General features: G+C 49.6%; 1 pseudogene; it reads left to right on the top strand.

Moving 5' to 3' along the window:
* The first annotated feature begins 4,801 nt into the window (after positions 1–4,801).
* On the top strand, positions 4,802–5,623 carry LOC139266135 (putative nuclease HARBI1 pseudogene; annotated as a pseudogene).
* The last annotated feature ends 3,160 nt before the right edge of the window (positions 5,624–8,783 follow it).

Genomic DNA, 8,783 nt, shown 5'->3' with positions numbered 1-8,783 from the left:
CAAATAAAGGTTCAGGACCTACTGTGAGCTCTGAGAAGCCCCAAACTATACCCATACATCTGCTGCCTCCGCATACTTCTACAATATTTGTTCCATGAATGTCAATTCGATCCATTTTCATTTAAGAAGACATAGAGGAGGGGTAAACAGAGCAGATCAAAGGCATGGAAAAAAGAATGCTATAGTTATGGAATAAGTCAGTCAAAGAGAGGTCAAAGAACGTGTTATAAATATTTTTATATAAATGTAAGGAACAAAAGGAATTCATGTTTGGAAATAGAAGTATATGTAGCCAGTGAGGTTATTGAAAGACTCTTTGTACAGATAGCTGTCTCACAGAACTGTTGCTATTAGCAGTGCCCAGCATGGAAATTCCATGAGACATCCCAGGGGCAGTGGTTGATTTGAAGGAGAAAGAGGAATTCTTACAACGAGAAGAGAGGGATCTGCGACTGCACTTCAAAAATCGGTCTCATCAGAAGAGCAGCATCTACAGACCCGGTCACACCTATTTGGTGAGGTCCAAATATACCTCCTTTCGTTGTTAACATTTCATGAAGGAGGCTGTCATCCTCAAATCTAACCCGAAGACAAGATCTACAACAAAGACAGCCTGGCTGTGAAGGTTAGCATCGCATCCAAGTTTCACATTACTAGATCCTTCCAAACCACCACTAGTAACATTTGTCACATGAGTCAGCCTTCATTGCACCAATACATAAAACAGTAACAGAGGCCTTGTTCATCAGGGGAAACATTTTCAGCCCTTTCCTCATGAAAAGGAGGTAACAGCACAAAAAATGCCACATTTTCACCAGGTGGCAGGCTTTCCTAAACTGCTAGCTCATATGGCCAACCGCAGCAACCCAATTACATCCAGATAAACACGCAAAAATGAAGGAAGAAAAAGACCAGCTGGTCCATTGATTCTATCTTATACTTTCATGGTATAACTTCTACACCATTAACCCCTCTATGTTGTCCACCCGTCAGCCACACAAGCTCCTGAGACAGGCAAAAACAAAACAGAGAAAAACTTTAGGCCAATTTAGGGGAGAAGTCTGGGAAATTTCTTTTTGATCTCCAAAGGGAGACACATCCACTAGTATATATGTTCACCACCTTCCCTTTTGACTACTTGAATTGAATTTGCACTCACCAAATGTGCTGGCAACTTGTTCCAGAGATTGACGACGTTCTGTGAAAAGAAGTTCCTATTAATATCTAATCTAGTTCTATGCTTACGTAATGTATACTTGCGTCCCTTGGTCTTCGTTAACCTGTCTAGTGTGAACAGCTTATCCAGATGAACTGAGCGTAATCCTGGAGCAGTGTAGTGATTTGAGTAAAGATAAAGAGGCCTAGAAATTCAGGTGGTTTGTGCCACCCATTACCGCCATGAAATGTCAAATAAATGGCGGCTGGTGATTTTCCCTCAGCTGGTGGTGGCTCCGGCAGTGGGTGCCATTTTGCAAGGGCTGATAGTGCTGTCGGTAAACACGATCACCACAGGGATTTAAATGACCGAGATTGTGACGTCAGTAAGTGTGCAACACCCACTTGATGCCCGAGCTACAGCATACGTTCTCGCTATTGTTTATACAATGACAGGGAGAGCAGGCGTCTAACAGCAGGTAAGAGGCTGCAGCAGCGATATTTAAAGGGATCATCAGCAACCAGTTGCACCTGGCATGGTTATGCAGCTCGAATGGCTGCGAGCTACTTCCTGCAACTTCAACAGCTTTCTTTACTTATTTCAATGTTCTTTGGTAACAAGAAGTATTGTTGCGTGAAAAATGCCCTAATTATTTTTTACAGAGTGATTGCTGCCAACGAACCTCACAGTCATGGGGCTGTACTGGCAGTCGACCTCGTGCACCAGAGGGAGCAGAGGCAGCGAGGGAGATAGGGACATGCGCGCAGAAGGAGGAGGATGAGGGCCATGAGGGCTCTCAACAAGAGGCCTTACCCACTGACGGTCTTCCGACAATACTTTTCCTACTTCAAATTAAGCGGGTAGCATGTCTTAAGAGGCTATACTTCACCAAGGAGGTGGTCACAGAGCTATGTCACCTCCTGCAATCAGACCTGCAGCCTCAGAACAGAGTGACCACGGTACTCTCAGTGATAGTCAAAGTCACCGTGGCCCTTAATTTCTTCGCCAGCTGATCCTTCCAGTCTACCACAGGAGACAAAGCTAACATTTCAAAGTTCGCCATCCATCGCTGCATCCAGGTCACTGATGCTCTCTCCACCAGTCTGAGCTTGGGTGGCAACACGCTGAAACTGCATGAGAGCAGTCTGAGGTTCTACTATAGCACTGAGAAATAGGGTTGCATCTGCCTGTGCTGCAATGGAAGCTGCTACATCACCCATCATGCACGCCATCATGTCTGGGTTACTACAGTCTCTCTGGGAGTGTACAATCATTTTCAGGCTGGAAATCCTTGACTCCATGCTCTGCCCCAAGCATTGTTGGAGACAGACTCCTCCACACTCCTTGACATTGCTGAGAGGCTCTCTGTCAACCTTGCCATTGCACCCATTACTTCTGTGTGTATGCCAATCACCCTTCTTCTGATAGCCCCCCGATCAAGGTCTTCGTCTTCGTACAGCAGAACTCATGCGTGAACTCGCCCTTCGGGGAGCTGGCCTTCTGAGCTACCCTTTCCCCTGGCCTTGCTGCAGCCCACTCGTGCCCGATGCCTCACCCTGTGCAGATCCCACTTCTACACTAGCCTCTAAAGTTTGCGGAGTGCCAGTTTCTGAGCTGGTGTCTGCGAGTGACAGATGCAGTGATGATGGATCTTCTTCCTCCTCTTCTTCTCTCCCCTCGCTCTCAGCAGTGCCATCAGGGACAGGCTGCTCAGGAGATTATTGATTATCTGAAAGTAGAAAGATATAAGAGTCGGGTTATGATGAGAGGAGGGAGCAGAATGCACGCATACAGCATCAGTAGCTTGAAAGTGAGAAAAAATTGTGGGCTGAGGGAGAGGTGGGATTTGAGAAGGTGGATTCGGAATGACCATATCATTGTTGGCCCCATGGCATTCAACCTCACCAAAGGCCACGCCCTCTACCATGTGCCTTCCAATGATCTCCAGTACTCGCTCCTCGAGCTGGCTTAGCTGTTGAATATCCATCTGGCCCCGCCTGTCTGCTCCTGCTCACGGTGGTTATGTGTGACCTTGGCCTGCAAGAGAAAGAGAAATGTTGAGTGACTTTAGTGCAATGTGTTTGGGTAATGTGCCTGCCATAATTGAATAGCAGACAGTGTGTCCAGGATGTGAAATGTGGGTATGAGTGTTGATAGGTAGAGATTGTTGCTTTGTGAGTGTTGGGGGTGTGTTACATTGAGTAGTACGTGAAGTTTATGATACAGATGATGGTATGTGGCATTTGCTGTAGCCTTCACTCACCTTGGCCATACATGTGAGGTCGTTAAACTTCTTCCTGCACTGGGTGTGGGTCCTTGGGGACAACATTGCTGGCCTTGATGCAGTTTGCGATGTCATGCCATATGTGTGGTGAGGGCCTCCTGCCTGTTTGTGGGTATGGAACCACTCGCTTCCTCTTCACCTGTAGAGCTTCATCTGAGAACCATCGGGCTCTCTCCCTCCATCTAGGTTCTGCCATGACGATTTGTAACTGTCTGTTGTTCATCCTTAAACTTGTTCAGTTTGCTGTTGGGGCAACTGAAGACCCAACCACCCTGATAATGAGGTGGGCATCATTAATGCACCTCCCCTTTAAGTAGTGTAAAAAGCCTGTGGCAAGCATGACTGTGAATTAGATTGGCCCCGATATTGCGCCAACATTTGAGCGCTAAGCTCAATCAGTTTTAGTGCTGAAATAATGGGGCCAAAAATTCAGGGTTCTGGGAAGGACCGTTGGTTTTCAATGGTCATTAGGGAAAATCGATTGGCCACCATGTTCCGGTTGATTGGTCGCAGCGACGGATATTCAGCGTGGGATGCTTTTCGGCAGAATATTGGACTTTCGCCGCAATTCGCTGACTTCCTCCGCGGTATGGGGCTTGCGGCCGTAGTGATGTCGTCAGGGTGCACACCTCTGCCACGCGGCCACACCTCCCATATTCACTTATAAAAAGTCAGCTTTTTCTTGGACAGTGCCCCTGCCAGTTTTCTGGGTCGGTACACTTTGCCGTGCTACTCGACACTGCTGGAGGAGGACAACGGAGGATTCCCGCGATCGGGGTATTTTTGGTGAAAACTTTTGCTGTTGCTTTTGTGCATTTGGTTATCCTGCTGAGTCGTGTTCATCACATTTGGGAGAGTTTTGAGGACTTTTAGCTCTGACTGATTAGTGGAGGCCTGTAGGCTTCATTCTGTGCTCCATCGAGGCCTGCTTGTCAGGGTCCAGCCTTCATACAGAATGGGCTCAGTGCTGGCAGGGGAATGCCCTGTATACCTTGTCAGATGCAGGGTGGCATGCAGGAGAAGGCGGCGCCATCAGCAACATGCAGAGAGGCAGCGGGCAAGGGAGGCAGCAGCCATGGCTGCCCAACACCCACAAGGGCCTGCAGATGTGCGCAGACCTCCACGTAGAGAGGGTGGCCAGGAGGGAGATGGTGTCAGGAGGAGGTTCAGGTACGCTGACCCCCCCGCACCACATACTGGCCATCATTGAGCTGCCATGGGAGGTGGCCAACACAGAGCTGGGGGAAGGAGGCCCTACCCTCAAAGAGTCTACAGACGTCAGTTCTCCTTCCTGGAGCTCAGTGATGAGCAATGCTTGCGAAGGCTCAGATTTAGAAAGGACGTACTGAGGGAGCTCTGCAATGTCCTGCACCCAAGATCTGGAGCCTCACACAAGGCTCATTGAGACCAAGATCAGCATAGCTCTGAACTTTAATGCTACGAGGTCTTTCCAGTCTGCGACTGCAGACATTTCCAACATTTCACAATTCTCTGCCCATCGCTCCATCCGGCAGGTCACTGATGCTCTGTATAGGAGAATAGTGGACTATATCTCATTCCCGATGACCAGGGAGAAGCAGCTGGAGCAGCAGGCCAGATTTGCCTGTATTGCAGGGTTTCCCAGAATGCAGGGTGTAATCGACTGTACACACGGCCTGAGGGTGCCACAACACCACCCTGAGATCTTTGTCAACCGGAAGGGGTTCCACTCCCTCAATGTGCAGCTGGTGTGTGACCATCAGCGTAGCATCCTGACAGTTGATGCGAGGTACCAAGGCAGCAGCCATGATTCGCTCATTCTGTGCCAGAACAGTGTGCCCGCCCTCTTCACCAGCCCAAATCAGGATTGTGGTTGGCTGCTTGGCGACAAGGGATATCCCCTGTCCACTTGGCTGCTCACTCCACTGCGGAACCCCAGGATAGCAGCCAAGCATGCCTACAACGACGCTTATTCTGGCACCAGGTGCATTATTGAGCACTGCATTGGGATCCTCAAGCAGAGGTTCCGTTGCCTGGACCGGTCTGGTAGTGCCCTGCAGTACTCTCCTGAACAGGTCTGCATATTCGAGGTGGTCTGCTGCATATTGCACAACCTGGCCCTCATGAGGGGCCAGCTGCTGGAGGTCGAGCCAGCAGTGCCACCTGATGAGGAGGAGGTGCAGGAGGAGGAGGAGGAGGAGTAGGATCCCCGTCGCCACCCAGCCAGGAGGCATCACTCCATCGCAGCCCAGCAAGGGAGGTGCAGCAACTGCCTGATTGCTGCACGATTCACATAATCTCATCCACACGTGACCCTTCAGCTCCTATGGCTATCCCAATGAATGCCCTCACACAGAATTGTCCACTCTCAAATGAAACACTTGCCCAGATATCTGTCCACAAAATAAAGATTTATCACATGATGCAAATCAGTGCAAAAACACAACAGAACAAAAAACAGTAGCATAAACTGGCACAAAAACATCATTTTTTATCCTTGTGCATCTCCTTATAACACCTCTTACGCGTGCCTAACCCATTACTAAGCCTAAGTGTCTCCCGTGTGGCTGCATCAGGGGTCTGGGAAGGCTGCTGTGGTTGTGGTGTCGGAGCTACAGATGTCCTTGTCGGACGCCCTAGACCACCTTTGGGCCTGGAAGGGCCGGGTGCAGACTGGGCAGCACCCTACTGGGAGGGTTCAGTCTGGCGTGTCTCGGGTGAGGCCATGCGTGGAGGCACTGGTGGAGTGGCAGGTCTGGGGCCAGGAATGTTGTGATCCTGAGAGAGCACATCATCAGGATCCTGGTCTGAGGAGCTTGAGTCACTCCCCGGGGGCGGCACATTACCACCACCACCAAGCTGAGGGAGGTCAGGTTGGTGGTGTGGCACGACACCAGAAGGTCACTCGAGGCCTGTGGTGGATCCAGCTGTGAACACAGCACTGAGGTGTCGGGTGGCATCGAGCTGAGACTGCATGAGAGCAGCCAGAGTCTGAAAGCCAGCAGACATGGCAGCAGTTTGACGCTCCATGGCAGCAGTAAGACACTCCGTGGCCTGGTGCCCAGAGTGCATGAGCATTCTGAGCTACCAAGGCCGCGCCATCCCCTCCAAACAAGCACTGATGCACTAGTTCCCTCACGCCTGTGCTGAAATGGCACTGCCACATCACCTGCAGGTTGCGGCATCACAGCTGGATTTGCATAGTCACTCTGAAAGTCCATCAGTGCCTGCACACTGGCAATGATGTGTTCCATGGTGTGCGCAGAGCTGTCGACAATTCGGGAGGCGGACTCCTCCACACTCCTGACCACTTCAAACAGCCTCTCTGGCACCCTTGTCAGTGCCCCCAACATCTGTAAATGCATGGCTTCCACCCTTCTTTCATAAGCTGCTACATCGATGGGCTCATCTGAGTCCTCGTTGGCAGAACTCCGGTACGGATTCGCCCCCCCCCCGAGAGATGGCACCTGAGGTTGCCTAGCCCCATCAACATGCTGCAGGCCGCTGGGCCCCGATGCAACACCCAGTGCAGAACCCTGTACCACCTTATCTATATCACGCCACGCACTCCCAGTATCTGAGCTGGCGCATGTGGGTGGAAGCAGTGACGCGTTGATGCCATCAGTGTCCTCCTCTTCCTCCTCAGTGGTACCCCCAAATGACAGAGTGCTGTGGATACTCACATCAGAACTTGAACCCTCAATGTCCTCATGCTTGACGAATCTTCTGGAATTTTTTGAGGATGTAACTAGCAGAATGGACAAGGGAGAACCAGTGGAAGTGGTGTATTTGGACTTTCAAAAGGCTTTTGACAAAGTCCCGCACAAGAGATTGGTGTGCAAAGTCAAAGCGCATGGTATTGAGGGTAATATACTGACGTGCTTAGTGAACTGGTTGGCAGACAGGAAGCAGAGAGTCTGGATAAACGGGTCCTTTTCAGAATGGCAGGCAATGACGAGTGGAATGCCGCAGGGCTCAGTGCTGGGACCCCAGTTCTTTACAATATACATTAACGATTTGGATAAAGGAATTGAGTGTAATATCTCCAAGTTTGCAGATGACACTAAACTGGGTGGCGATGTGAGCTGTGAGGGGGACGTTAAGAGGCTGCAGGGTGACTCGGACAGGTTGGGCAAATGCATGGCAGATGCAGTATAATGTGGATAAATGTGAGGTTATCCATTTTGGGGCCAAAAACATGAAGGCAGAATATTATCTGAATGGCGGCAGATTAGGAAAAGGGGAGGTGCAACGAGACCTGGGTGTCATGGTTCATCAGTCATTGAAGGTTGGCATGCAGGTACAGCAGGCGGTGAACAAGGCAAATGGAATGTTGGCCTTCATAGCTAGTGGATTTGAGTATAGGAGCAGGGAGGTCTTACTGCAGTTGTACAGGGCCTTGGTGAGGCCTCACCTGGAATATTGTGTTCAGTTTTGGTCTCCTAATCTGAGGACGGACGTTCTTGCTATTGAGGGAGTGCAGCGAAGATTCACCAAACTAATTCCAGGGATGACTGGACTGTCATATGAGGAGAGACTGGATCAACTGGGCCTTTATTCACTGGAGTTTAGAAGGATGAGAGGGTATCTCATAGAAACGTACAAGATTCTGACGGTACTGGACAGGTTAGATGCGGGAAGAATGTTCCTGATGTTGGGGAAATCCAGAACCAGGGGACACAGTCTTCGGATAAGGGGTAGGCCATTTAGGACTGAGATGAGGAGAAACTCCTTCACTCAGAGAGTTGTTAACCTGTGGAATTCCCTGCTGCAGAGAGTTGTTGATGCCAGTTCATTGGATATATTCAAGAGGGAGTTAGCTATGGCCCTTACGGCTAAGGGGATCAAGGGGTATGGAGAGACAGCAGGAAAGGGGTACTGAGGGAATGATCAGCCATGATCTTATTGAATGGCGGTGCAGGCTCGAAGGGCCGAATGGCCTACTCCTGCACCTATTTTCTATGTTTCTATGTTTCTAAACATAAACATTTAGTATGCAGGTACAGCAAATAATCAGGAATGCAAATGGAATGTTGGCTTTTATTGTAAGGGGGATAGAGTATAAAAGCAGAGAAGTCCTGCTACAACTGTACAGGGTATTGGTGAGGCCTCACCTAGAGTATTGCATGCAGTTTTGGTCTCCGTATTTAAGGAAGGATATACTTGCATTGGAGCCTGTTCCAAAAAGGTTCACGAGGTTGATTCTGGAAATGAGGGGGTTGACTTATGAAGATAGGTTGGATAGGTTGAATAGTCTCAGAATAAGTGGCTGCCCATTTAAAACTGAGATGAGGAGGAATTTCTTCTCTCAGAGGGTTGGAAATCTGTGGAATTCTCTGCCCCAGAGAGCTGTGGAGGCTAAGT

This window comes from Pristiophorus japonicus, chromosome 1, assembly GCF_044704955.1.
Source record: "Pristiophorus japonicus isolate sPriJap1 chromosome 1, sPriJap1.hap1, whole genome shotgun sequence".
Lineage (NCBI taxonomy): Eukaryota > Metazoa > Chordata > Chondrichthyes > Pristiophoridae > Pristiophorus > Pristiophorus japonicus.
This window is presented reverse-complemented; position numbering and strand designations above follow the sequence as displayed.